The following is a 21,405-nucleotide window of genomic DNA, read 5'->3' on the forward strand; positions in this document are numbered from 1 at the left end:
AAACTCATTACTGTTTGGGACTAAACCATTGAATATGATGGGCAATATAATACAGGATTGCAGTGAGTACGACTGATTTAACCTGGACAACAAGTGGCACACGCCCAATGTGGGGCTCGAACCCATGACCCTGAGATTAAGAGCCTCATGCTCTACCGATTTAGCTAACCGGGCTCCCTGTCTTGAGATTTTAGTTCATTTTTTTTAATAGGGTACGACAGATTTAACAACCCGGCCAACAAGTGACAGACGCCCAATGTGGGGTTCGAACCTACGAACCTGAGATTAAGATCGCCAGGTCGCCATTGTAAATGAGAAAGTATCATCAATTGGTTTACCTGGTAAAACATTGAATTAAAAAAAAAAAAAAAGTCTCATGCTCTACCGACTGAGCTAACCGGGATGCTTCACTTGAGTATTTGTTTAAATTTTTGTTTAATAGGGTATGGACGGTTCAACATTAAAACTTGTCCAATGAGTGGCAGACACCAAATGTGCGGATCAAAACCCACGACCCTGAGATTAAAAGTCTCATGCTCTTCATCCGAAATTTTTAATTTTTGTTTAATAGGGTAAGGCCGATTCTTCATTAAAACCTTGCCAACAAGTGGCAGACGCCCAATGTGGGGATCGAACCCACAACCCTGAGATTAAGAGTCTCATGCTCTACCGACTGAGCTAACCGGGCTGCTTTTCTCATGATTTTGTTTTTTATTTTTTTTAATAGGGTAAGGCCGATTCTTCATTAAAACCTTGCCAACAAGTAGCAGACGGCCAATGTGGGGATCGAACACACGACCCTGAGATTAAGAGGCTCATGCTCTACCGATTGAGCGAACCGGGCTGCTTTTCTCATGGTTTTGTTTTTTATTTTTTTTTAATAGGGTAAGGCCGATTCTTCATTAAAACCTTGCCAACAAGTGGCAGACGCCCAATGTGGGGATCGAACCCACAACCCTGAGATTAAGAGTCTCATGCTCTACCGACTGAGCTAACCGGGCTCCTTCATCTGAACATTTGTTTAAATTTTTGTTTAATAAGGTATGGGCGGTTCAACATTAAAACCTGTCCAACAAGTGGCAGACGCCCAATGTGGGGCTCGAACCCACGACCCTGAGATTAAGAGTCTCATGCTCTACCGACTGAGCTAACCGGGCCGCTTTTCTCAAAGTTTTGTTTATTTTATTTTTTTTAATAGGGTAAGGCCGGTTCTTCATTGAAACTGCCAACAAGTGGAAGACGCCCAATGTGGGGCTCGAACCCACGACCCTGAGATAAAGAGTCTCATGCTGTACCGACTGAGCTAACCGGGCTGCTTTTCTCAAAGTTTTGTTTATTTTTTTTTTAATAGGGTAAGGCCGTTTCTTAATTAAAACCTTGCCAACAAGTGGCAGACGCCCAATGTGGGGATCGAACCCACGACCCTGAGATTAAAAGTCTCATGCTCTACCGACTGAGCTAACCGGGCTCTTGCAGCCAAATATTTGTTGACATTTTTGTTTAATAAGGTATGGGCGGTTCAACATTAAAACATCCAAAACAAGTGCCAGACGCCCAATGTGGGGATCGAACCCACGACCCTGAGATTAAGAGTCTCATGCTCTACCGACTGAGCTAACCGGGCTGCTTTTCTCAAAGTTTTGTTTATTTATTTTTTTAATAGGGTAAGGCCGATTCTTAATTAAAACCTTGCCAACAAGTGGCAGACGCCCAATGTGGGGCTCGAACCCACGACCCTGAGATTAAGAGTCTCATGCTCTACCGACTGAGCTAACCGGGCCGCTTTTCTCAAAGTTTTGTTTATTTTATTTTTTTTAATAGGGTAAGGCCGGTTCTTCATTGAAACCTTGCCAACAAGTGGAAGACGCCCAATGTGGGGCTCGAACCCACGACCCTGAGATAAAGAGTCTCATGCTGTACCGACTGAGCTAACCGGGCTGCTTTTCTCAAAGTTTTGTTTATTTTTTTTTTAATAGGGTAAGGCCGTTTCTTAATTAAAACCTTGCCAACAAGTGGCAGACGCCCAATGTGGGGATCGAACCCACGACCCTGAGATTAAAAGTCTCATGCTCTACCGACTGAGCTAACCGGGCTCTTGCAGCCAAATATTTGTTGACATTTTTGTTTAATAAGGTATGGGCGGTTCAACATTAAAACATCCAAAACAAGTGGCAGACGCCCAATGTGGGGATCGAACCCACGACCCTGAGATTAAGAGTCTCATGCTCTACCGACTGAGCTAACCGGGCTGCTTTTCTCAAAGTTTTGTTTATTTATTTTTTTAATAGGGTAAGGCCGATTCTTAATTAAAACCTTGCCAACAAGTGGCAGACGCACAATGTGGGGATCGAACCCACGACCCTGAGATTAAAAGTCTCATGCTCTACCGACTGCGCTAACCGGGCTGCTTTTCTCAGAGTTTTGTTTAATTTTTTTTTAATAGGGTAAGGCCGATTCTTAATTAAAATCTTGCCAACAAGTGGCAGACGCCCAATGTGGGGATCGAACCCACGACCCTGAGATTAAAGGTCTCATGATCTACCTACTGAGCTAACCGGTCTCCTTCATCAGAAACTTTGTTTAAATTTTTGTTTAATAAGGTTTGGGCGGTTCAACATTGAAACCTGACCAATAAATGGCAGACGCCCAATGTGGGGCTCGAACCGACGACCCTGAGATTTAAAGTCTCATGCTCTACCTACTGAGCTAACCGGGCTCCTTCATCCATAGATTTTTTTAAATTTTTGTTTAATAGGTATGGGCGGTTCAACATTAAAACCTGACCAACAAGTGGCAGACGCCCAATGTGGGGCTCGACCCACGACCCTGAGATTAAGAGTCTCATGCTCTGCCGACTGAGCTAACCGGGCTGCTTTTCTCAAAGTTTTGTTTATTTCTTTTTTTAATAGGGTAAGGCCGATTCTTCATCAAAACCTTGCCAACAAGTAGCAGACGCCCAATGTGGGGATCGAACCCACGACCTTGAGATTAAGAGTCTCATGCTCTACCGAATGAGCTAACCGGGCCGCTTTTTTCAGTGTTTTGTTTATTTATTTTTTAATAGGGTAAGGCCGATTCTTCATTAAAAACCTGACCAACAAGTGGCAGACGCCCAATGTGGGGATCGAACCCACGACCCTGAGATTAAGAGTCTCATGCTCTACCAACTGAGCTAACCGGGCTGCTTTTCTCAATGTTTTGTTTATTTCTTTTTTTAATAGGGTAAAGCCGATTCTTCATTAAAACCGTGACCAACAAGTAGCAGACGCCCAATGTGGGGATCGAACCCACGACCCTGAGATTAAAAGTCTCATGCTCTGCCGACTGAGCTAATCGGGCTGCTTTTCTCAAAGTTTTGTTTATTTCTTTTTTTAATAGGGTAAGGCCGATTCTTCATTAAAACCTTGCCAACAAGTGGCAGACGCCCAATGTGGGGATCGAACCCACGACCCTGAGATTAAGAGTCTCATGCTCTACCGACTGAGCTAACCGGGCTGCTTTTCTCAGTGTTTTGTTTATTTATTTTTTAATAGGGTAAGGCCGATTCTTCATTTAAAAACCTGACCAACAAGTGGCATACGCCCAATGTGGGGCTCGAACCCACGACCCTGAGATTAAGAGTCTCATGCTCTACCGACTGAGCTAACCGGGCTGCTTTTCACAACGTTTTGTTTATTTCTTTTTTTAATAGGGTAAGGCCGATTCTTCATTAAAACCTTGCTAACAAGTGGCAGACGCCCAATGTGGGGATCGAACCCACGACCCTGAGATTAAGAGTCTCATGCTCTACCGACTGAGCTAACCGGGCTGCTTTTCTCAGTGTTTTGTTTATTTATTTTTTAATAGGGTAAGGCCGATTCTTCATTTTAAAACCTGACCAACAAGTGGCAGACGCCGAATGTTGGGCTCGAACCCACGACCCTGAGATTAAGAGTCTCATGCTCTACCGACTGAGCTAACCGGGCTGCTTTTCACAAAGTTTTGTTTATTTCTTTTTTTAATAGGGTAAGGCCGATTCTTCATTAAAACCTTGCCAACAAGTGGCAGACGCCCAATGTGGGGATCGAACCCACGACCCTGAGATTAAGAGTCGCATGCTCTACCGACTGAGCTAACCGGGCTGCTTTTCTCAAAGTTTTGTTTATTTATTTTTTAATATGGTAAGGCCGATTCTTCATTAAAACCTTGCCAACAAGTAGCAGACGCCCAATGTGGGGATCGAACCCACGACCCTGAGATTAAAAGTCTCATGCTCTACCGACTGAGCTAACCGGGCTCCTTCATCTGAAAATTTGTTTAGTTTTTGTTTAATAAGGTATGGGCGGTTCAACATTAAAACATGCCCAACAAGTGGCAGACGCCCAATGTGGGGCTCGAACCCACGACCCTGAGATTAAGAGTCTCATGCTCTACCGACTGAACTAACCGGGATGCTTTTCTCAAAGTTTTGTTTATTTATTTTTTAATAGGGTAAAGCCGATTCTTCATTAAAACCTTAACAACAAGTAGCAGACGCCCAATGTGGGGATCGAACCCACGACCCTGAGATTAAAAGTCTCATGCTCTACCGACTGAGCTAACCGGGCTGCTTTTCTCAGTGTTTTGTTTATTTATTTTTTAATAGGGTAAGGCCGATTCTTCATTTAAAAACCTGACCAACAAGTAGCAGACGCCCAATGTGGGGATCGAACCCACGACCCTGAGATTAAAAGTCTCATGCTCTACCGACTGAGCTAACCGGGCTGCTTTTCTCAGTGTTTAGTTTATTTATTTTTTAATAGGGTAAGGCCGATTCTTCATTAAAAACCTGACCAACAAGTAGCCGACGCCCAATGTGGGGATCAAACTCACGACCCTGAGATTAAAAGTCTCATGCTCTACCGACTGAGCTAACCGGGCTGCTTTTCTCAGAGTTTTGTTTATTTATTTTTTAATAGGGTAAAGCCGATTCTTCATTAAAAACTTGCCAACAAGTGGCAGACGCCCAATGTGGGGCTCGAACCCACGACCCTGAGATTAAGAGTCTCATGCTCTACCAACTGAGCTAACCGGGCTGCTTTTCACAAAGTTTTGTTTATTTATTTTTTAATATGGTAAGGCCGATTCTTCATTAAAACCTTGCCAACAAGTAGCAGACGCCCAATGTGGGGATCGAACCCACGACCCTGAGATTAAAAGTCTCATGCTCTACCGACTGAGCTAACCGGGCTCCTTCATCTGAAAATTTGTTTAGTTTTTGTTTAATAAGGTATGGGCGGTTCAACATCAAAACATGCCCAACAAGTGGCAGACGCCCAATGTGGGGCTCGAACCCACGACCCTGAGATTAAGAGTCTCATGCTCTACCGACTGAACTAACTGGGCTGCTTTTCTCAAAGTTTTGTTTATTTATTTTTTAATAGGGTAAGGCCGAGTCTTCATTAAAAAACCGACCAACAAGTGGCAGACGCCCAATGTGGGGCTCGAACCCACGACCCTGAGATTAAGAGTCTCATGCACTACCGACTGAGCTAACCGGGCTGCTTTTCACAAAGTTTTGTTTATTTCTTTTTTTAATAGGGTAAGGCCGATTCTTCATTAAAACCTTGCCAACAAGTGGCAGACGCCCAATGTGGGGATCGAACCCACGACCCTGAGATTAAGAGTCGCATGCTCTACCGACTGAGCTAACCGGGCTGCTTTTCTCAAAGTTTTGTTTATTTCTTTTTTTAATAGGGTAAGGCCGATTCTTCATTAAAACCTTGCCAACAAGTGGCAGACGCCCAATGTGGGGATCGAACCCACGACCCTGAGATTAAGAGTCTCATGCTCTACCGACTGAGCTAACCGGGCTGCTTTTCTCAGTGTTTTGTTTATTTATTTTTTAATAGGGTAAGGCCGATTCTTCATTTAAAAACCTGACCAACAAGTGGCATACGCCCAATGTGGGGCTCGAACCCACGACCCTGAGATTAAGAGTCTCATGCTCTACCGACTGAGCTAACCGGGCTGCTTTTCACAACGTTTTGTTTATTTCTTTTTTTAATAGGGTAAGGCCGATTCTTCATTTTAAAACCTGACCAACAAGTGGCAGACGCCCAATGTGGGGCTCGAACCCACGACCCTGAGATTAAGAGTCTCATGCTCTACCGACTGAGCTAACCGGGCTGCTTTTCACAAAGTTTTGTTTATTTCTTTTTTTAATAGGGTAAGGCCGATTCTTCATTAAAACCTTGCCAACAAGTGGCAGACGCCCAATGTGGGGATCGAACCCACGACCCTGAGATTAAGAGTCGCATGCTCTACCGACTGAGCTAACCGGGCTGCTTTTCTCAAAGTTTTGTTTATTTATTTTTTAATATGGTAAGGCCGATTCTTCATTAAAACCTTGCCAACAAGTAGCAGACGCCCAATGTGGGGATCGAACCCACGACCCTGAGATTAAAAGTCTCATGCTCTACCGACTGAGCTAACCGAGCTCCTTCATCTGAAAATTTGTTTAGTTTTTGTTTAATAAGGTATGGGCGGTTCAACATTAAAACATGCCCAACAAGTGGCAGACGCCCAATGTGGGGCTCGAACCCACGACCCTGAGATTAAGAGTCTCATGCTCTACCGACTGAACTAACCGGGCTGCTTTTCTCAAAGTTTTGTTTATTTATTTTTTAATAGGGTAAAGCCGATTCTTCATTAAAACCTTAACAACAAGTAGCAGACGCCCAATGTGGGGATCGAACCCACGACCCTGAGATTAAAAGTCTCATGCTCTACCGACTGAGCTAACCGGGCTGCTTTTCTCAGTGTTTTGTTTATTTATTTTTTAATAGGGTAAGGCCGATTCTTCATTTAAAAACCTGACCAACAAGTAGCAGACGCCCAATGTGGGGATCGAACCCACGACCCTGAGATTAAAAGTCTCATGCTCTACCGACTGAGCTAACCGGGCTGCTTTTCTCAGTGTTTAGTTTATTTATTTTTTAATAGGGTAGGGCCGATTCTTCATTAAAAACATGACCAACAAGTAGCCGACGCCCAATGTGGGGATCAAACTCACGACCCTGAGATTAAAAGTCTCATGCTCTACCGACTGAGCTAACCGGGCTGCTTTTCTCAAAGTTTTGTTTATTTATTTTTTAATAGGGTAAGGCCGATTCTTCATTAAAAAACCGACCAACAAGTGGCAGACGCCCAATGTGGGGCTCGAACCCACGACCCTGAGATTAAGAGTCTCATGCACTACCGACTGAGCTAACCGGGCTGCTTTTCACAAAGTTTTGTTTATTTCTTTTTTTAATAGGGTAAGGCCGATTCTTCATTAAAACCTTGCCAACAAGTGGCAGACGCCCAATGTGGGGATCGAACCCACGACCCTGAGATTAAGAGTCGCATGCTCTACCGACTGAGCTAACCGGGCTGCTTTTCTCAAAGTTTTGCTTATTTATTTTTTAATAGGGTAAAGCCAATTCATTGGTACCTTGCCAACAAGTAGCAGACGCCCAATGTGGGGATCGAACCCACGACCCTGAGATTAAAAGTCTCATGCTCTACCGACTGAGCTAACCGGGCTGCTTTTCTCAGAGTTTTGTTTATTTATTTTTTAATAGGGTAAAGCCGATTCTTCATTAAAAACTTGCCAACAAGTGGCAGACGCCCAATGTGGGGCTCGAACCCACGACCCTGAGATTAAGAGTCTCATGCTCTACCGACTGAGCTAACCGGGCTGCTTTTCTCAAAGTTTTGTTTATTTATTTTTTAATATGGTAAGGCCGATTCTTCATTAAAACCTTGCCAACAAGTAGCAGACGCCCAATGTGGGGATCGAACCCACGACCCTGAGATTAAAAGTCTCATGCGCTACCGACTGAGCTAACCGGGCTCCTTCATCTGAAAATTTGTTTAGTTTTTGTTTAATAAGGTATGGGCGGTTCAACATTAAAACATGCCCAACAAGTGGCAGACGCCCAATGTGGGGATCGAACCCACGACCCTGAGATTAAGAGTCTCATGCTCTACCGACTGAGCTAACCGGGCTGCTTTTCTCAAAGTTTTGTTTATTTCTTTTTTTAATAGGGTAAAGCCGATTCTTCATTAAAACCGTGACCAACAAGTAGCAGACGCCCAATGTGGGGATCGAACCCACGACCCTGAGATTAAAAGTCTCATGCTCTGCCGACTGAGCTAACCGGGCTGCTTTTCTCAGCGTTTTGTTAATTTATTTTTTAATATGGTAAGGCCGATTCTTCATTAAAACCTTGCCAACAAGTAGCAGACGCCCAATGTGGGGATCGAACCCACGACCCTGAGATTAAAAGTCTCATGCTCTACCGACTGAGCTAACCGGGCTCCTTCATCTGAAAATTTGTTTAATTTTTGTTTAATAAGGTATGGGCGGTTCAACATTAAAACATGCCCAACAAGTGGCAGACGCCCAATGTGGGGCTCGAACCCACGACCCTGAGATTAAGAGTCTCATGCTCTACCGACTGAACTAACTGGGCTGCTTTTCTCAAAGTTTTGTTTATTTATTTTTTAATAGGGTAAAGCCGATTCTTCATTAAAACATTGCCAACAAGTAGCAGACGCCCAATGTGGGGATCGAACCCACGACCCTGAGATTAAAAGTCTCATGCGCTACCGACTGAGCTAACCGGGCTGCTTTTCTCAGTGTTTTGTTTATTTATTTTTTAATAGGGTAAGGCCGATTCTTCATTAAATAACCGACCAACAAGTGGCAGACGCCCAATGTGGGGCTCGAACCCACGACCCTGAGATGAAGAGTCTCATGCTCTACCGACTGAGCTAACCGGGCTGCTTTTCTCAAAGTTTTGTTTATTTATTTTTTAATATGGTAAGGCCGATTCTTCATTAAAACCTTGCCAACAAGTAGCAGACGCCCAATGTGGGGATCGAACCCACGACCCTGAGATTAAAAGTCTCATGCTCTACCGACTGAGCTAACCGGGCTCCTTCACCTGAAAATTTGTTTAGCTTTTGTTTAATAAGGTATGGGCGGTTCAACATTAAAACATGCCCAACAAGTGGCAGACGCCCAATGTGGGGCTCGAACCCACGACCCTGAGATTAAGAGTCTCATGCTCTACCGACTGAACTAACCGGGCTGCTTTTCTCAAAGTTTTGTTTATTTATTTTTTAATAGGGTAAAGCCGATTCTTCATTAAAACCTTAACAACAAGTAGCAGACGCCCAATGTGGGGATCGAACCCACGACCCTGAGATTAAACGTCTCATGCGCTACCGACTGAGCTAACCGGGCTGCTTTTCTCAGTGTTTTGTTTATTTATTTTTTAATAGGGTAAGGCCGATTCTTCATTAAAAAACCGACCAACAAGTGGCAGACGCCCAATGTGGGGCTCGAACCCACGACCCTGAGATTAAGAGTCTCATGCTCTACCGACTGAGCTAATCGGGCTGCTTTTCTCAAAGTTTTGTTTATTTCTTTTTTTAATAGGGTAAGGCCGATTCTTTATAAACCTTGCCAACAAGTGGCAGACGCCCAATGTGGGGATCGAACCCACGACCCTGAGATTAAGAGTCTCATGCTCTACCGACTGAGCTAACCGGGCTGCTTTTCTCAGTGTTTTGTTTATTTATTTTTTAATAGGGTAAGGCCGATTCTTCATTTAAAAACCTGACCAACAAGTGGCAGACGCCCAATGTGGGGCTCGAACCCACGACCCTGAGATTAAGAGTCTCATGCTCTACCGACTGAGCTAACCGGGCTGCTTTTCACAAAGTTTTGTTTATTTCTTTTTTTAATAGGGTAAGGCCGATTCTTCATTAAAACCTTGCTAACAAGTGGCAGACGCCCAATGTGGGGATCGAACCCACGACCCTGAGATTAAGAGTCTCATGCTCTACCGACTGAGCTAACCGGGCTGCTTTTCTCAGTGTTTTGTTTATTTATTTTTTAATAGGGTAAGGCCGATTCTTCATTTAAAAACCTGACCAACAAGTGGCAGACGCCCAATGTGGGGCTCGAACCCACGACCCTGAGATTAAGAGTCTCATGCTCTACCGACTGAGCTAACCGGGCTGCTTTTCACAAAGTTTTGTTTATTTCTTTTGTTAATAGGGTAAGGCCGATTCTTCATTAAAACCTTGCTAACAAGTGGCAGACGCCCAATGTGGGGATCGAACCCACGACCCTGAGATTAAGAGTCTCATGCTCTACCGACTGAGCTAACCGGGCTGCTTTTCTCAGTGTTTTGTTCATTTATTTTTTAATAGGGTAAGGCCGATTCTTCATTTAAAAACCTGACCAACAAGTGGCAGACGCCCAATGTGGGGCTCGAACCCACGACCCTGAGATTAAGAGTCTCATGCTCTACCGACTGAGCTAACCGGGCTGCTTTTCTCAAAGTTTTGTTTATTTCTTTTTTAATAGGGTAAAGCCAATTCATTGGTACCTTGCCAACAAGTAGCAGACGCCCAATGTGGGGATCGAACCCACGACCCTGAGATTAAAAGTCTCATGCTCTACCGACTGAGCTAACCGGGCTGCTTTTCTCAGTGTTTTGTTTATTTATTTTTTAATAGGGTAAGGCCGATTCTTCATTAAAAACCTGACCAACAAGTAGCCGACGCCCAATGTGGGGATCAAACTCACGACCCTGAGATTAAAAGTCTCATGCTCTACCGACTGAGCTAACCGGGCTGCTTTTCTCAGAGTTTTGTTTATTTATTTTTTAATAGGGTAAAGCCGATTCTTCATTAAAAACTTGCCAACAAGTGGCAGACGCCCAATGTGGGGCTCGAACCCACGACCCTGAGATTAAGAGTCTCATGCTCTACCGACTGAGCTAACCGGGCTGCTTTTCTCAAAGTTTTGTTTATTTATTTTTTAATATGGTAAGGCCGATTCTTCATTAAAACCTTGCCAACAAGTAGCAGACGCCCAATGTGGGGATCGAACCCACGACCCTGAGATTAAAAGTCTCATGCTCTACCGACTGAGCTAACCGGGCTCCTTCATCTGAAAATTTGTTTAGCTTTTGTTTAATAAGGTATGGGCGGTTCAACATTAAAACATGCCCAACAAGTGGCAGACGCCCAATGTGGGGCTCGAACCCACGACCCTGAGATTAAGAGTCTCATGCTCTACCGACTGAACTAACCGGGCTGCTGTTCTCAAAGTTTTGTTTATTTATTTTTTAATAGGGTAAAGCCGATTCTTCATTAAAACCTTAACAACAAGTAGCAGACGCCCAATGTGGGGATCGAACCCACGACCCTGAGATTAAAAGTCTCATGCTCTACCGACTGAGCTAACCGGGCTGCTTTTCTCAGTGTTTTGTTTATTTATTTTTTAATAGGGTAAGGCCGATTCTTCATTTAAAAACCTCACAAACAAGTGGCAGACGCCCAATGTGGGGCTCGAACCCACAACCCTGAGATTAAGAGTCTCATGCTCTACCGACTGAGCTAACCGGGCTGCTTTTCACAAAGTTTTGTTTATTTCTTTTTTTAATAGGGTAAGGCCAATTCTTCATTAAAACCTTGCCAACAAGTGGCAGACGCCCAATGTGGGGATCGAACCCACGACCCTGAGATTAAGAGTCTCATGCTCTACCGACTGAGCTAACCGGGCTGCTTTTCTCAAAGTTTTGTTTATTTATTTTTTAATAGGGTAAAGCCAATTCTTCATTAGTACCTTGCCAACAAGTAGCAGACACCCAATGTGGGTATCGAACCCACGACCCTGAGATTAAAAGTCTCATGCTCTACCGACTGAGCTAACCGGGCTGCTTTTCACAAAGTTTTGTTTATTTCTTTTTTAAATAGGGTAAGGCCGATTCTTCATTTAAAAACCTGACCAACAAGTAGCAGACGCCCAATGTGGGGATCGAACCCACGACCCTGAGATTAAAAGTCTCATGCTCTACCGACTGAGCTAACCGGGCTGCTTATTTCAGTGTTTTGTTTATTTATTTTTTAATAAGGTAAGGCCGATTCTTCATTTAAAAACCTGACTAACAAGTGGCAGACGCCCAATGTGGGGCTCGAACCCACGACCCTGAGATTAAGAGTCTCATGCTCTACCGACTGAGCTAACCGGGCTGCTTTTCACAAAGTTTTGTTTATTTCTATTTTTAATAGGGTAAGGCCGATTCTTCATTAAAACCTTGCCAATAAGAAGCAGACGCCCAATGTGGGGATCGAACCCACGACCCTGAGATTAAAAGTCTCATGGTCTACCTACTGAGCTAACCGGGCTCCTTCTTTTGGGGTTTTGTTCCATTCTTTTTTTATAATAAGGTATAGCTGATTCAAATGTCCAAAAAGGGGCAGACGCCCAATGTGGTGCTCGAACCCACGACCCTGAGATTAAGAGTCTCATGCTCTACCGACTGAGCTAACCGGGCTGCTTTTCTCAAAGTTTTTTTTTTTTTTTTTTTTTAATAGGGTAAGGCCGATTCTTCATTAAAACCTTGCCAACAAGAAGCAGACGCCCAATGTGGGGATCGAACCCACGACCCTGAGATTAAGAGTCTCATGCTCTAGTTGTACTAGGTTCATCTTGTTTTTTCTTTTTCAATTACTTCACTGGTTCTTCTATATCAAACAAATTTCTTAGGTTCATTTACCTGACATGTTTCGGCGGGTTCTTCCGCCTTCATCAGAGTGTCAGTGATGTGATTGTGACGCGTCTTTATCAGCTGATGGATGAACAGGGACGAGGGAGCCTACATGCTCTCTACAACCTGGAACAGCATTTTGGAGAGGTGAACGGACAGCAGAGGGCGTGGCTCACCTGTCAGATTTGACAGATGAGCCACGCCTTCATCCATCAGCTGATAAAGACGCGTCACAATCACATCACTGACACTCTGATGAAGGCGGAAGAACCCGCCGAAACATGTCAGGTAAATGAACCTAAGAAATTTGTTAGATATAGAAGAACCAGTGAAGTAGTCTCATGCTCTACCGACTGAGCTAATCAGGCTGCTTTTCTCAGGGTTTTGTTTATTTTTTTTTTTAATAGGGTAAGGCCGATTCTTCATTAAAACCTTGGCAACAAGCGGCAGACGCCCAATGTTGGGATCGAATCCACGACCCTGAGATTAAAAGTCTCATGCTCTACCGACTGAGCTAACCGGGGTCCTGCTTTTGGGGTTTTGATCCATTTTTTTTTTATACTAAGGTATAGCTGATTCAAATGTCCAAAAAGGGGCAGACGCCCAATGTGGGGCTCGAACCCACGACCCTGAGATTAAGAGTCTCATGCTCTACCGACTGAGCTAACCGGGCTGCTTTTCTCAAAGTTTTGTTTATTTATTTTTTTAATAGGGTAAGGCCGATTCTTCATCAAAACCTTGCCAACAATAAGCAGACGCCCAATGTGGGGATCGAACCCACGAACCTGAGATGAAGAGTCTCATGCTCTACCGACTGAGCTAAACAGGCTGCTTTTCTCAGGGCTTTGTTAATTTGTTTTTTTTATAGGGTAAGGCCGATTCTTCATTAAAACCTTGCCAACAAGCGGCAGTCGCCCAATGTGGGGATCGAACCCACGACCCTGAGATTAAAAGTCTCATGCTCTACCTACTGAGCTAACCGGGCTCCTTCTTTTGAAGGGTTTTGTTCCATTTTTTTTTTATAATAAGGTATAGCTGATTCAAATGTCCAAAAAGGGGCAGACGCCCAATGTGGGGATCGAACCCATGACCCTGAGATTAAAAGTCTCATGCTCTACCGACTGAGCTAACCGGGCTCCCATACTCTAGACTTTGTTTCATCTTTTTTTTAATAGGGTATGGCCGATACAACACTGCCCAGCAAGTGGCAGATGCTCAATGTGGGGCTCAAACCCAGACTTTAATTTTCTTTATTTTTTTTATTTGGGTATGGCAGATTCAACATTGAAACCTGGCACCCGTCATCACATACGCTACAAAATTCAGTATAAATTGTAAGCTTTAATATTCTTTTTTGGGGGAAGAACCGAAAGCAGAGCATTACTTTTATTAATCAGATTGGTGATAAAAGCAAACATTAGTGACTCTGTTGGTTGGAGAAAGAATATTCCATTCTTATATTCTTCAAGTGATTAAAACACTATTTGGGGTTAACATTTTAACTACAGTGAGCTCAATCTAAAATAACACCCATTGCTATATTTATGAAAGGACAGTGCATATTAAGATAACAGTACAACTGTAAAATATGCCAGCATTAGCCAAAAGGCATTGTTCTGCAGTCCTTAGCCAGATTCAGTGGCAAAGAGTACAAGTCAATGGTTAATAAAGGCAAGACAAGATGGCAGTGACAGAAGCTCAGTGCTGACAGGTATGGTTGTCAATGAGCCAGTGATTTATTTAAACGAAATAAATTGAACTCATTGATTTCTTGTATTGTTTTCAGAATGCTATTGCATTCTTTTGAAGTTCTCCTCTGGATTTTCACTTGTGAAGAGGTTTAAGGATTTTTCTTGTACTTGGTTAAAAGTTTCTCCCTCTGGGCCTTGGGGCGGATGACTAAAACTTCAATTGCTCTCAGACATCTAGAATTTGATGTCTAAAATGCAATAAGAATCAGCTTTATTGACCAAGTTTGTGCGTGCCAAACAAGGAATTTGACTCTGGTCGAGCTCAGCCTCTGTACAACATTAAAGTGACTGACAACATTCAGGTAACTAACAACATTTAAGTGGCGAGAGCAGGATGTTATTGCACAGTGATGTCTCTGAGTCTCTATGAGTGGTGTGAGTTCATCAGAGCCACAGCCTGGGGGAAGAAGCTGTGTCTGTGTCTGCTGGTTTTGGCGTACAGCGCTCTGTAACGCCATCCGGAGGGGAGTAGTTTGAACAGACCTGGGTGAGAAGGGTCTGCAGAGATGTTACTTCCACATTTCCTGGTCCTGGACAGGTACAAGTCTTGGATAGAGACCTGATTGTCCGTTGCAGTCTGTGCTTGTCTTGTTTGGTCGCCGATCCAAACCAGACAATGATAGAGGTGCAGAGGATAGACTGGATGATGGCTGTGTAGAAGGTCTTCAGCAGCTTCTGTGGCAGGTTGAACTTCCTGAGCTGTCTCAGAAAGTACAAACTCTGCTGGGCCTTCTTCTGAGAGGGAGCATATGTAACTGTCGCGGCGAACGGCAGCTGAATGTGCGCGCACACGCTACTCACCTGCGTCAAACGAGGCTATCAAGGCGTGTGCGCTCTACTCACCTGAATGTAACCAAGGACACCAGAAGGAAAGACCTAACGGGCAAAAACATCACCTCCAGCAGCACGGGAATACAGAGCAAATACAGAAAAGTACCAAAAAGAAACAGAAGATCTGAACAGGTAAGCTCACAAATCCTTCTTGTTCCCAAGACAAATGACTTGCTGCGTTGACTGGGCCTTGGGACGGGCGGGCCAAGAGAATGTGCGTTTGATACATGGACACTTTGTGCGCAATCATAAAGTGGAGATGGACAATTAACAGACAATTAAAAACACGCATCTTTTTCTTGTATTTGTCACATGATTGTAATGTATTGAAAGTATTTACTGCGAAAACGTAATGTTATAGAAAAGGTGTTTGTAAATATATATGGTTAAAAAATATCCTACGATTCACTGGTTGGTTGGGTGTTTGATATTTACATCCATTGGATTTACTGTCTTAAATTCATCATATGGTTAAATTGTATTTTGATATTTGATGAATTCACATGAATGCATTTAAAACAGTCTATTTTTCTATTAGTGTTTAAAGTCAAAACTTTCCATAGGTATTTTCTGTGTATCTGATTTTGCAAATAATGTGCAAAATGGTAACTGTTGGAATTTCTTTGTTTGTCTTTGAGTTTTCTCACCTAACTTGCAAACTGTTAAGTACAACTGAGACCACCCTTACAACAAATGATTGACAAATTGGAAGAAAATCACGGGTGAAGAAAATAAATGGAAACAATGGAACAACAGTCTGGTTATTGAGTGGAATCCAGTTCAAGTTCAGTTTGGTACAACCCTTCAAGTGTGGGAAGAAGTAAAACACTTGTGCCTTTAAAAGGGGCCTAGAATTGAACCTTGAAGCACGCCACACGTTAATTTGTAGACTTGCAAGGAATAGGCCAAGGATATATTTTATGTTTAGTTCTACTCAGTGACAACGTGAATGGTTGTCTATCTTCATTTGTGACCAATGTTTGCCTGGCGACCAGTCCAGAATGTAGCCTGCCTTTCGGTCAAGTCATTTGAGGTAGACTGTAGCTCCCCATTTTTTCTGAATGAGGTAAGTGCAGTAAAAAAATTCAATGGATTGATTATTTATGCATGAGCCACAATCCTATTGAAATAGAAAATAAAAATCCGATAGAAAATGGATGGTTGAATGGATGGATTTATTTTCATCTAGTGAAAACATAATGCCACTAGCCTTTCTTGGAAAGCGGCATCTATTTGTTTTGTTCAAGTCGATTAGGCACAGAGCAACAAATAGATGTACTTGTATACCGTTTACTGGAGTAGAGGATATGGTTCTAATGCTAGACAATACCTTTTTATTCTTCCACAAAAGCTGATGTTTTTATCTTTTAATTCTCTGTTTTTACTGGTCTTTAAGAAGCTTTGTTTCAGTGGATATCACAGATCAGCCACATTAATTGAATTTCAGTAGTGCTCCTACAACTCCTTCTCCAACTGCAGGTTATCTATTATACACTTTTCCTGTCTCTTCTTCCCTCACAATGACGGTTCAGGAACAGCAGATTGCATAACTACTTAAATAGATCATTTATGCTATACATGAACTGCAGTTTTGTTTTTCTGTGGGTCCCAGTAAATCAGGATTGTTACAATGTGCGCATGATTCTTTTTTTTTTTTTCTGTTGTCACACACAGGAGAAAAGCACACATAATGCCAGCCCACCCTGTGAAATTTAGAACCAGTTGTCAACAGCACATTTACTGAGCGAATATAATGACATACAATATCCTCTGTTTTTGGGAAATTGCTGTGGATGGATGTGTTTAGCTGTCAGTGATGCAGCAAACAGCACGTCACCAACTAATAGCCAATGGGAGAACGCAGCAGCACAATGGTTGGGCTTTTTCATTTCATTTTATAGGATTATCAGTCCTGACATGAAAACAATACACTGGACTGAAAAAGGATGATAGAAGTCAGACTATAACATTGCCACATCCGTTTTTTTCACAGGCAGTGCACAGACACTATTTTAAGAGACGCTGCTCCAGTTTATCTGACCCAAATCCAACTTCTATTTTAAAATTACTGAAGTTTCCAGGGCTGGGCATCTTTGAATGAACCTGTATTATGTTAAACTTGATGAAGCAACTTGCAGTTATTTTCACACTGAATGCTCTATATCGTATGTGTCAAACTCAAGGCCCGGGGGCCAGATACGGCCCGTCACATCATTTAATGTGGCCCGTGAAGACAAATTGTGCATCGAGTACAAATTGTCTTCACTTTAAAAAATAGAGCTATTGCAAGCAATTTTTATTATCATCCACCGTTTTAAAATATTTGAACAACTTTTACTAGTCTCTAATTTCATAACTAGTTATTCATCAGTTTGTTTTGTAGCCCATACTGTGTATAATATAAGGCGTTGACAGTCATAATGGCCCTCCAATGGAAACTATGGTTACGATGCGGCCCGCGACAAAAATGAGTTTGACACCCCTGCTCGATATGCTGTGTTTTCTAAAAACCAATTTGGTCTTTTAGTCAGCACTTTCTCCCACTTCACATAAAATAACACACATCATACGACAGTAACACACTTCATTTGCATCTCCATTTACGGTAAAAGCTCACCGAACACTCATGATCCGAGTCCATCAGATTAAAATAGATAGCACTTTCTTGGTGACGTTCCATAATTATCTGCTGAGTAAGCCGTAAGCAGCAATTCATTTTTACAACATTTTTGACCCTGTGTGGACCAATGTAATTTCTCATTTTGAAATTGCAAAATGAGGTTTATGTCATTGAAACACTTATCTAGGTTAGGGTCTTTTCTATCTTTTTGAACAAATAAAAAAACTGAAGTGGGACATGCGATATTCTTCTGCCCCTTTACTTTCAGTGCAGCAAACTCACTCCAGATGTTCAGTCATGATCTCTGAATTATCCAATGTTGCCTTGAATGACTAATGATAATAAATTGAATCCACTTTTCTGTAACCAAGTCTCCTTCTCTGTGAAAGTCTCAGGGTTCTGTTTAAAGCGCAGAGTATCAAAGCTAAACTGATTGAAAAAAATATTATACAATGTAACTTATTTTTTTAGATCATTTATTGTGCAGACCTCAAAAGTAAAAAAGGTGCTGTACGTAGTACTACAATGAAATCTGGGGAAGCTGGCTTGGATGAGGACGCAAGGCTACACAGAAGGCTACTGTTGGCCTGCAGCCTGCCTCCTGATCCAGATTCGTAGCCTCCCAAAGTGTATATACACGTGATGCATGTTTAAGCCAGTTACAGATGTTGAGTGTGTCAAGCATTAAAATCAGACGACAGGCAGGGCAGGGAAGGGCAGAGCAGCGCAACAGCTGGACCAGTAAACAACATTCGTGTGCTGAAGCCCGGTCCACTGTGTGTTTAGAATTTTAGACTTCAATTTTTATTACAGTCCACAAGGTTGTTAGGGAACTCTACCTCCAACCAGGAGACGACTGTAGTTGAAGGCAAAAGCCGGCGGGAAGAGGAGGAGGCTATCTGGGGTAGTGACACAAAGTCCCGCCACAGTCCAAACCAGGGGACCAGACGCTAGTTGGCACCACCCCAGCACCAAGGGACCTTGGGCAAATCTGACACAAGGGCACACCATGACGGTAGTACAGGAGCTGCACCACCTAGGGAAGAGGAGCACGAATGACCCTGATCCCCCACAGCCTCACATTGCATATGAAAGGTCAACATGAGTTGATCAAATTTTCCATGCACTGGAGTCTAGAAGAAGAGCGTTTTGTTCCCATTATATCATTGTTAGGTGATATTCTTTCACAGGACGAAAGGGACCAATAATCTAGGTTACATTTTTATGTCATTTAGTCAAGTCAATTTCATTTATATAGCCCTCAATCACAAACATTAAAAAATAATAATTGTCATTGTATTTATTTATTTGATTGTTTATTTATTTAAATATGCTGCTGCTGTGAAAGAGCTCACTGGATTGTGTGGGTGTGCCTAATAAAGCATCCACAATTGTATATTGACCTGTTGCCAGAGTACAACGCGAGATTTCCTATGACTGGATGAAGTCAAGTATATTTTCACATAACTTCCTGCCTGGAGGTCTTTGCCAGTCCTAGTTTAGCCATTATTGAACCAGCCATGAGAAAGCCGGAGAGAGAGAAAGAGAGAGTGTGACAATCAGACAGACAGACAGACAGACAGACAGATTGGAAGCAAACAGAATGGAGCAATTTCCTCTTTGCTTATTTTTATCTTATTCACAAGTTTGCTGGTATTCTGCTGGTGCGTTTTCCCTGATATGACCACAAGCTACAGGTGCCAATTCTTCTTTTGCCTCAGCTGTCTCGACAACTGAACCAGGTAGGAAATCATTTTGTTTTTGTATATTAAATTTTGCAGTGGTGTTGTTTTTTTGTTTATTTTTTCCCACTGCGCCATTGATTTTTTTCCCCTCTTGCTCTCCCCTGTATACTCACCATGCTGGTCTATGATGTACTATTTGGTAGTGGCATGAACGGAAAAAAGTATTTGCCATAAATAATCTGGTTTCGTAAACCAATGTTTATTTTTTCAGATCAAGGATTTTAATATGGAACACCAACAGAAATATGTCAACAAAATTAAAACATTCACAGTATTATGCATTGCTTCATGCAATTTTTAACAAAATGCACTTATTGAAAGATGTTGTCAAGCTGCATTTTGATCTGAATATATTCTCAAAGTTCTACCTTACAAACTCAAGTTGGCCATATTAAAGTTTTTAAATGAGTTTTTTTTTAACCCAAGCACTCCAACTCATTCTGTCTGACTTATTTGTTTTGCGGTTGTGTTCTTTAATTTGTTGTTGTGCTTAATTTTTATTTTTTTTCAGGGGGTGGTGGGCTGTTGTGTTTAGTTATTAGGTTGTTAAGAAACCCCTCGAAAACACCCACAGTTAACAAAGCAACAGAAGAACTGTTTTGGTGAGGAATAACAGTAATGCACAATGTTTTTCCTTACACCTAAACTGATAAAAATGTTACAAATATATATACATAAAACAAAATCTGATTTGATGGACCAAACAATGCAGGCTCAAATCTTCCATTGTGTTGTTAGACCGACATTTGTGTGCGCTCATTTCTCTCGCTCCATCAGTTGAAACTATTGTTTTCAAGTCATGTGTGTCAAGGATAGAAGTTTTTCAATTGGAGCTTAAATGCTAGTTTAGTTTTTCCAGATAGTGACATTTTGAGTTAAGCCCATTATTTGATGCACTTTAAAGTACAAAACTTCATTTTGAAATTATATTCATAAAGCTAGTAATATGCACTCCTCCATTTTAAGTTTATCATAACATCCACACTCAAAGTTCTGAGTGCGCAAGTGCGTGTGCAAAATGTCAGGTTGCATTATGGTATGTAATATGAGTATGTTTGTAGCTTCCTTGACATGCCTAAATGATGGGAGTCTCATGTGAAGTTCCGGTACGCCGTAAAAAGTCCAGCTACTGAGAAGTGCCGTTATTCCCTCCTACTAAGTACCAGCCCACTTAAAGCACTGGCTAATATGAATAATTATTATTTTCCCTGATACATTTGCAGTCAATTATAAAATATCAATTTTTCAATTGATAACAGCGATCAGCTAAAAGCACACATTATATAAATTGAGGGGGCAAAACATTCTATTGAGTCAAAAGCAAAACTTGTAATTTGTTAGGGAAGCCCATTTCTTGTCACCAGGATTGCACACAGCTCAGGAAAGATTATGGCCAATATAATTCTCTAAATCACACGTGTCAAACTCAAGGCCCGGGGGCCAGATACGGCCCGCCATATCATTTTATGTGGCCCGCGGACAAATTGTGCATCAAATTCATGTCATTACTAAAATTGCAAATTGTCTTCACTTTCAAAAATCATCTTTTTCAAATATTTGAACAGTTTTTACGAGTCTAATTTGAAAACGAGATTTATTTTATAGCTTATACTGTTTATAATATGAGGCGTTCATACATTTATTCGGGTTGACATAATGGCCCTCCGAAGGAAACCATGACTACAATGCGGCCCGCGACAAAAATGAGTTTGACACCCCTGCTCTAAATCATAAGATTTTTTTGGCTGTCACTGAAAAACCTGTAGCTTCAACTCCCCCGACAGGATTTCCAATCTTGGGTTGAGGTCTGGACCTCAATTAGCTTGTTCTTGAGCAAGTCCTTTGTTGCCCAGGCAGTATGTTTTGGGTCATCGTCATGGTCA

At 42.3% G+C, this 21,405-nt stretch overlaps 1 protein-coding gene and 72 non-coding genes across 73 annotated transcripts in view; 1 reads left to right on the plus strand and 72 right to left on the minus strand.

Moving 5' to 3' along the window:
• Positions 1 to 615: 615 nt before the first annotated feature.
• trnak-cuu lies at positions 616 to 688 on the minus strand. The gene has a single exon. It is a non-coding gene; the product is annotated as a tRNA-Lys (tRNA).
• Positions 689 to 928: 240 nt separating this feature from the next.
• Positions 929 to 1,001, minus strand: trnak-cuu. The gene has a single exon. It is a non-coding gene; the product is annotated as a tRNA-Lys (tRNA).
• Positions 1,002 to 1,084: 83 nt separating this feature from the next.
• Positions 1,085 to 1,157, minus strand: trnak-cuu. The gene has a single exon. It is a non-coding gene; the product is annotated as a tRNA-Lys (tRNA).
• Positions 1,158 to 1,395: 238 nt separating this feature from the next.
• On the minus strand, positions 1,396 to 1,468 carry trnak-uuu. The gene has a single exon. It is a non-coding gene; the product is annotated as a tRNA-Lys (tRNA).
• Positions 1,469 to 1,551: 83 nt separating this feature from the next.
• trnak-cuu lies at positions 1,552 to 1,624 on the minus strand. Its single transcript has one exon. It is a non-coding gene; the product is annotated as a tRNA-Lys (tRNA).
• An 83-nt stretch (positions 1,625 to 1,707) lies between these two features.
• Positions 1,708 to 1,780, minus strand: trnak-cuu. The gene has a single exon. It is a non-coding gene; the product is annotated as a tRNA-Lys (tRNA).
• A 240-nt stretch (positions 1,781 to 2,020) lies between these two features.
• On the minus strand, positions 2,021 to 2,093 carry trnak-uuu. The gene has a single exon. It is a non-coding gene; the product is annotated as a tRNA-Lys (tRNA).
• Positions 2,094 to 2,176: 83 nt separating this feature from the next.
• Positions 2,177 to 2,249, minus strand: trnak-cuu. Its single transcript has one exon. It is a non-coding gene; the product is annotated as a tRNA-Lys (tRNA).
• Positions 2,250 to 2,332: 83 nt separating this feature from the next.
• On the minus strand, positions 2,333 to 2,405 carry trnak-uuu. The gene has a single exon. It is a non-coding gene; the product is annotated as a tRNA-Lys (tRNA).
• An 82-nt stretch (positions 2,406 to 2,487) lies between these two features.
• On the minus strand, positions 2,488 to 2,560 carry trnak-uuu. The gene has a single exon. It is a non-coding gene; the product is annotated as a tRNA-Lys (tRNA).
• Positions 2,561 to 2,953: 393 nt separating this feature from the next.
• Positions 2,954 to 3,026, minus strand: trnak-cuu. The gene has a single exon. It is a non-coding gene; the product is annotated as a tRNA-Lys (tRNA).
• An 83-nt stretch (positions 3,027 to 3,109) lies between these two features.
• On the minus strand, positions 3,110 to 3,182 carry trnak-cuu. The gene has a single exon. It is a non-coding gene; the product is annotated as a tRNA-Lys (tRNA).
• Positions 3,183 to 3,266: 84 nt separating this feature from the next.
• Positions 3,267 to 3,339, minus strand: trnak-uuu. Its single transcript has one exon. It is a non-coding gene; the product is annotated as a tRNA-Lys (tRNA).
• Positions 3,340 to 3,422: 83 nt separating this feature from the next.
• trnak-cuu lies at positions 3,423 to 3,495 on the minus strand. Its single transcript has one exon. It is a non-coding gene; the product is annotated as a tRNA-Lys (tRNA).
• Positions 3,496 to 3,579: 84 nt separating this feature from the next.
• Positions 3,580 to 3,652, minus strand: trnak-cuu. Its single transcript has one exon. It is a non-coding gene; the product is annotated as a tRNA-Lys (tRNA).
• An 83-nt stretch (positions 3,653 to 3,735) lies between these two features.
• On the minus strand, positions 3,736 to 3,808 carry trnak-cuu. Its single transcript has one exon. It is a non-coding gene; the product is annotated as a tRNA-Lys (tRNA).
• Positions 3,809 to 4,048: 240 nt separating this feature from the next.
• Positions 4,049 to 4,121, minus strand: trnak-cuu. The gene has a single exon. It is a non-coding gene; the product is annotated as a tRNA-Lys (tRNA).
• An 82-nt stretch (positions 4,122 to 4,203) lies between these two features.
• trnak-uuu lies at positions 4,204 to 4,276 on the minus strand. The gene has a single exon. It is a non-coding gene; the product is annotated as a tRNA-Lys (tRNA).
• Positions 4,277 to 4,513: 237 nt separating this feature from the next.
• trnak-uuu lies at positions 4,514 to 4,586 on the minus strand. Its single transcript has one exon. It is a non-coding gene; the product is annotated as a tRNA-Lys (tRNA).
• An 84-nt stretch (positions 4,587 to 4,670) lies between these two features.
• Positions 4,671 to 4,743, minus strand: trnak-uuu. The gene has a single exon. It is a non-coding gene; the product is annotated as a tRNA-Lys (tRNA).
• An 83-nt stretch (positions 4,744 to 4,826) lies between these two features.
• trnak-uuu lies at positions 4,827 to 4,899 on the minus strand. The gene has a single exon. It is a non-coding gene; the product is annotated as a tRNA-Lys (tRNA).
• An 82-nt stretch (positions 4,900 to 4,981) lies between these two features.
• Positions 4,982 to 5,054, minus strand: trnak-cuu. The gene has a single exon. It is a non-coding gene; the product is annotated as a tRNA-Lys (tRNA).
• Positions 5,055 to 5,136: 82 nt separating this feature from the next.
• trnak-uuu lies at positions 5,137 to 5,209 on the minus strand. The gene has a single exon. It is a non-coding gene; the product is annotated as a tRNA-Lys (tRNA).
• An 82-nt stretch (positions 5,210 to 5,291) lies between these two features.
• On the minus strand, positions 5,292 to 5,364 carry trnak-cuu. The gene has a single exon. It is a non-coding gene; the product is annotated as a tRNA-Lys (tRNA).
• An 83-nt stretch (positions 5,365 to 5,447) lies between these two features.
• Positions 5,448 to 5,520, minus strand: trnak-cuu. Its single transcript has one exon. It is a non-coding gene; the product is annotated as a tRNA-Lys (tRNA).
• An 83-nt stretch (positions 5,521 to 5,603) lies between these two features.
• trnak-cuu lies at positions 5,604 to 5,676 on the minus strand. Its single transcript has one exon. It is a non-coding gene; the product is annotated as a tRNA-Lys (tRNA).
• An 83-nt stretch (positions 5,677 to 5,759) lies between these two features.
• On the minus strand, positions 5,760 to 5,832 carry trnak-cuu. The gene has a single exon. It is a non-coding gene; the product is annotated as a tRNA-Lys (tRNA).
• An 84-nt stretch (positions 5,833 to 5,916) lies between these two features.
• Positions 5,917 to 5,989, minus strand: trnak-cuu. The gene has a single exon. It is a non-coding gene; the product is annotated as a tRNA-Lys (tRNA).
• An 85-nt stretch (positions 5,990 to 6,074) lies between these two features.
• trnak-cuu lies at positions 6,075 to 6,147 on the minus strand. The gene has a single exon. It is a non-coding gene; the product is annotated as a tRNA-Lys (tRNA).
• Positions 6,148 to 6,230: 83 nt separating this feature from the next.
• trnak-cuu lies at positions 6,231 to 6,303 on the minus strand. The gene has a single exon. It is a non-coding gene; the product is annotated as a tRNA-Lys (tRNA).
• Positions 6,304 to 6,385: 82 nt separating this feature from the next.
• Positions 6,386 to 6,458, minus strand: trnak-uuu. The gene has a single exon. It is a non-coding gene; the product is annotated as a tRNA-Lys (tRNA).
• An 82-nt stretch (positions 6,459 to 6,540) lies between these two features.
• Positions 6,541 to 6,613, minus strand: trnak-cuu. The gene has a single exon. It is a non-coding gene; the product is annotated as a tRNA-Lys (tRNA).
• Positions 6,614 to 6,695: 82 nt separating this feature from the next.
• On the minus strand, positions 6,696 to 6,768 carry trnak-uuu. Its single transcript has one exon. It is a non-coding gene; the product is annotated as a tRNA-Lys (tRNA).
• Positions 6,769 to 6,852: 84 nt separating this feature from the next.
• trnak-uuu lies at positions 6,853 to 6,925 on the minus strand. The gene has a single exon. It is a non-coding gene; the product is annotated as a tRNA-Lys (tRNA).
• An 83-nt stretch (positions 6,926 to 7,008) lies between these two features.
• On the minus strand, positions 7,009 to 7,081 carry trnak-uuu. The gene has a single exon. It is a non-coding gene; the product is annotated as a tRNA-Lys (tRNA).
• A 239-nt stretch (positions 7,082 to 7,320) lies between these two features.
• trnak-cuu lies at positions 7,321 to 7,393 on the minus strand. Its single transcript has one exon. It is a non-coding gene; the product is annotated as a tRNA-Lys (tRNA).
• Positions 7,394 to 7,472: 79 nt separating this feature from the next.
• On the minus strand, positions 7,473 to 7,545 carry trnak-uuu. The gene has a single exon. It is a non-coding gene; the product is annotated as a tRNA-Lys (tRNA).
• Positions 7,546 to 7,627: 82 nt separating this feature from the next.
• On the minus strand, positions 7,628 to 7,700 carry trnak-cuu. Its single transcript has one exon. It is a non-coding gene; the product is annotated as a tRNA-Lys (tRNA).
• Positions 7,701 to 7,782: 82 nt separating this feature from the next.
• On the minus strand, positions 7,783 to 7,855 carry trnak-uuu. The gene has a single exon. It is a non-coding gene; the product is annotated as a tRNA-Lys (tRNA).
• Positions 7,856 to 7,937: 82 nt separating this feature from the next.
• Positions 7,938 to 8,010, minus strand: trnak-cuu. The gene has a single exon. It is a non-coding gene; the product is annotated as a tRNA-Lys (tRNA).
• An 84-nt stretch (positions 8,011 to 8,094) lies between these two features.
• Positions 8,095 to 8,167, minus strand: trnak-uuu. The gene has a single exon. It is a non-coding gene; the product is annotated as a tRNA-Lys (tRNA).
• Positions 8,168 to 8,249: 82 nt separating this feature from the next.
• On the minus strand, positions 8,250 to 8,322 carry trnak-uuu. Its single transcript has one exon. It is a non-coding gene; the product is annotated as a tRNA-Lys (tRNA).
• Positions 8,323 to 8,404: 82 nt separating this feature from the next.
• Positions 8,405 to 8,477, minus strand: trnak-cuu. The gene has a single exon. It is a non-coding gene; the product is annotated as a tRNA-Lys (tRNA).
• Positions 8,478 to 8,559: 82 nt separating this feature from the next.
• On the minus strand, positions 8,560 to 8,632 carry trnak-uuu. Its single transcript has one exon. It is a non-coding gene; the product is annotated as a tRNA-Lys (tRNA).
• An 83-nt stretch (positions 8,633 to 8,715) lies between these two features.
• Positions 8,716 to 8,788, minus strand: trnak-cuu. The gene has a single exon. It is a non-coding gene; the product is annotated as a tRNA-Lys (tRNA).
• An 82-nt stretch (positions 8,789 to 8,870) lies between these two features.
• trnak-uuu lies at positions 8,871 to 8,943 on the minus strand. Its single transcript has one exon. It is a non-coding gene; the product is annotated as a tRNA-Lys (tRNA).
• Positions 8,944 to 9,025: 82 nt separating this feature from the next.
• trnak-cuu lies at positions 9,026 to 9,098 on the minus strand. The gene has a single exon. It is a non-coding gene; the product is annotated as a tRNA-Lys (tRNA).
• An 82-nt stretch (positions 9,099 to 9,180) lies between these two features.
• trnak-uuu lies at positions 9,181 to 9,253 on the minus strand. Its single transcript has one exon. It is a non-coding gene; the product is annotated as a tRNA-Lys (tRNA).
• Positions 9,254 to 9,336: 83 nt separating this feature from the next.
• trnak-cuu lies at positions 9,337 to 9,409 on the minus strand. The gene has a single exon. It is a non-coding gene; the product is annotated as a tRNA-Lys (tRNA).
• Positions 9,410 to 9,490: 81 nt separating this feature from the next.
• On the minus strand, positions 9,491 to 9,563 carry trnak-cuu. The gene has a single exon. It is a non-coding gene; the product is annotated as a tRNA-Lys (tRNA).
• Positions 9,564 to 9,647: 84 nt separating this feature from the next.
• trnak-cuu lies at positions 9,648 to 9,720 on the minus strand. The gene has a single exon. It is a non-coding gene; the product is annotated as a tRNA-Lys (tRNA).
• Positions 9,721 to 9,803: 83 nt separating this feature from the next.
• On the minus strand, positions 9,804 to 9,876 carry trnak-cuu. The gene has a single exon. It is a non-coding gene; the product is annotated as a tRNA-Lys (tRNA).
• Positions 9,877 to 9,960: 84 nt separating this feature from the next.
• Positions 9,961 to 10,033, minus strand: trnak-cuu. The gene has a single exon. It is a non-coding gene; the product is annotated as a tRNA-Lys (tRNA).
• An 83-nt stretch (positions 10,034 to 10,116) lies between these two features.
• On the minus strand, positions 10,117 to 10,189 carry trnak-cuu. The gene has a single exon. It is a non-coding gene; the product is annotated as a tRNA-Lys (tRNA).
• An 84-nt stretch (positions 10,190 to 10,273) lies between these two features.
• Positions 10,274 to 10,346, minus strand: trnak-cuu. The gene has a single exon. It is a non-coding gene; the product is annotated as a tRNA-Lys (tRNA).
• A 79-nt stretch (positions 10,347 to 10,425) lies between these two features.
• trnak-uuu lies at positions 10,426 to 10,498 on the minus strand. The gene has a single exon. It is a non-coding gene; the product is annotated as a tRNA-Lys (tRNA).
• Positions 10,499 to 10,581: 83 nt separating this feature from the next.
• trnak-uuu lies at positions 10,582 to 10,654 on the minus strand. The gene has a single exon. It is a non-coding gene; the product is annotated as a tRNA-Lys (tRNA).
• Positions 10,655 to 10,736: 82 nt separating this feature from the next.
• trnak-cuu lies at positions 10,737 to 10,809 on the minus strand. The gene has a single exon. It is a non-coding gene; the product is annotated as a tRNA-Lys (tRNA).
• Positions 10,810 to 10,891: 82 nt separating this feature from the next.
• Positions 10,892 to 10,964, minus strand: trnak-uuu. The gene has a single exon. It is a non-coding gene; the product is annotated as a tRNA-Lys (tRNA).
• Positions 10,965 to 11,046: 82 nt separating this feature from the next.
• Positions 11,047 to 11,119, minus strand: trnak-cuu. Its single transcript has one exon. It is a non-coding gene; the product is annotated as a tRNA-Lys (tRNA).
• An 82-nt stretch (positions 11,120 to 11,201) lies between these two features.
• On the minus strand, positions 11,202 to 11,274 carry trnak-uuu. Its single transcript has one exon. It is a non-coding gene; the product is annotated as a tRNA-Lys (tRNA).
• Positions 11,275 to 11,358: 84 nt separating this feature from the next.
• On the minus strand, positions 11,359 to 11,431 carry trnak-cuu. Its single transcript has one exon. It is a non-coding gene; the product is annotated as a tRNA-Lys (tRNA).
• An 83-nt stretch (positions 11,432 to 11,514) lies between these two features.
• On the minus strand, positions 11,515 to 11,587 carry trnak-cuu. The gene has a single exon. It is a non-coding gene; the product is annotated as a tRNA-Lys (tRNA).
• Positions 11,588 to 11,669: 82 nt separating this feature from the next.
• trnak-uuu lies at positions 11,670 to 11,742 on the minus strand. Its single transcript has one exon. It is a non-coding gene; the product is annotated as a tRNA-Lys (tRNA).
• Positions 11,743 to 11,827: 85 nt separating this feature from the next.
• trnak-uuu lies at positions 11,828 to 11,900 on the minus strand. Its single transcript has one exon. It is a non-coding gene; the product is annotated as a tRNA-Lys (tRNA).
• Positions 11,901 to 11,984: 84 nt separating this feature from the next.
• trnak-cuu lies at positions 11,985 to 12,057 on the minus strand. The gene has a single exon. It is a non-coding gene; the product is annotated as a tRNA-Lys (tRNA).
• Positions 12,058 to 12,140: 83 nt separating this feature from the next.
• trnak-uuu lies at positions 12,141 to 12,213 on the minus strand. Its single transcript has one exon. It is a non-coding gene; the product is annotated as a tRNA-Lys (tRNA).
• A 76-nt stretch (positions 12,214 to 12,289) lies between these two features.
• trnak-cuu lies at positions 12,290 to 12,362 on the minus strand. Its single transcript has one exon. It is a non-coding gene; the product is annotated as a tRNA-Lys (tRNA).
• Positions 12,363 to 13,026: 664 nt separating this feature from the next.
• trnak-uuu lies at positions 13,027 to 13,099 on the minus strand. Its single transcript has one exon. It is a non-coding gene; the product is annotated as a tRNA-Lys (tRNA).
• Positions 13,100 to 13,175: 76 nt separating this feature from the next.
• On the minus strand, positions 13,176 to 13,248 carry trnak-cuu. Its single transcript has one exon. It is a non-coding gene; the product is annotated as a tRNA-Lys (tRNA).
• A 239-nt stretch (positions 13,249 to 13,487) lies between these two features.
• Positions 13,488 to 13,560, minus strand: trnak-uuu. Its single transcript has one exon. It is a non-coding gene; the product is annotated as a tRNA-Lys (tRNA).
• A 78-nt stretch (positions 13,561 to 13,638) lies between these two features.
• Positions 13,639 to 13,711, minus strand: trnak-uuu. Its single transcript has one exon. It is a non-coding gene; the product is annotated as a tRNA-Lys (tRNA).
• Positions 13,712 to 19,386: 5,675 nt separating this feature from the next.
• Positions 19,387 to 21,405, plus strand: part of slc4a5a (solute carrier family 4 member 5a) — a 37,807-nt gene continuing 35,788 nt past the window's right edge. Inside the window, exon 1 of the mRNA XM_037258835.1 lies at positions 19,387 to 19,519. The gene's annotated coding sequence lies outside the window, so the exon portion shown is untranslated. The remainder of the gene's footprint in view (positions 19,520 to 21,405) is intronic.

Source organism: Syngnathus acus, chromosome 9 (assembly GCF_901709675.1).
Source record: "Syngnathus acus chromosome 9, fSynAcu1.2, whole genome shotgun sequence".
NCBI lineage: Eukaryota > Metazoa > Chordata > Actinopteri > Syngnathiformes > Syngnathidae > Syngnathus > Syngnathus acus.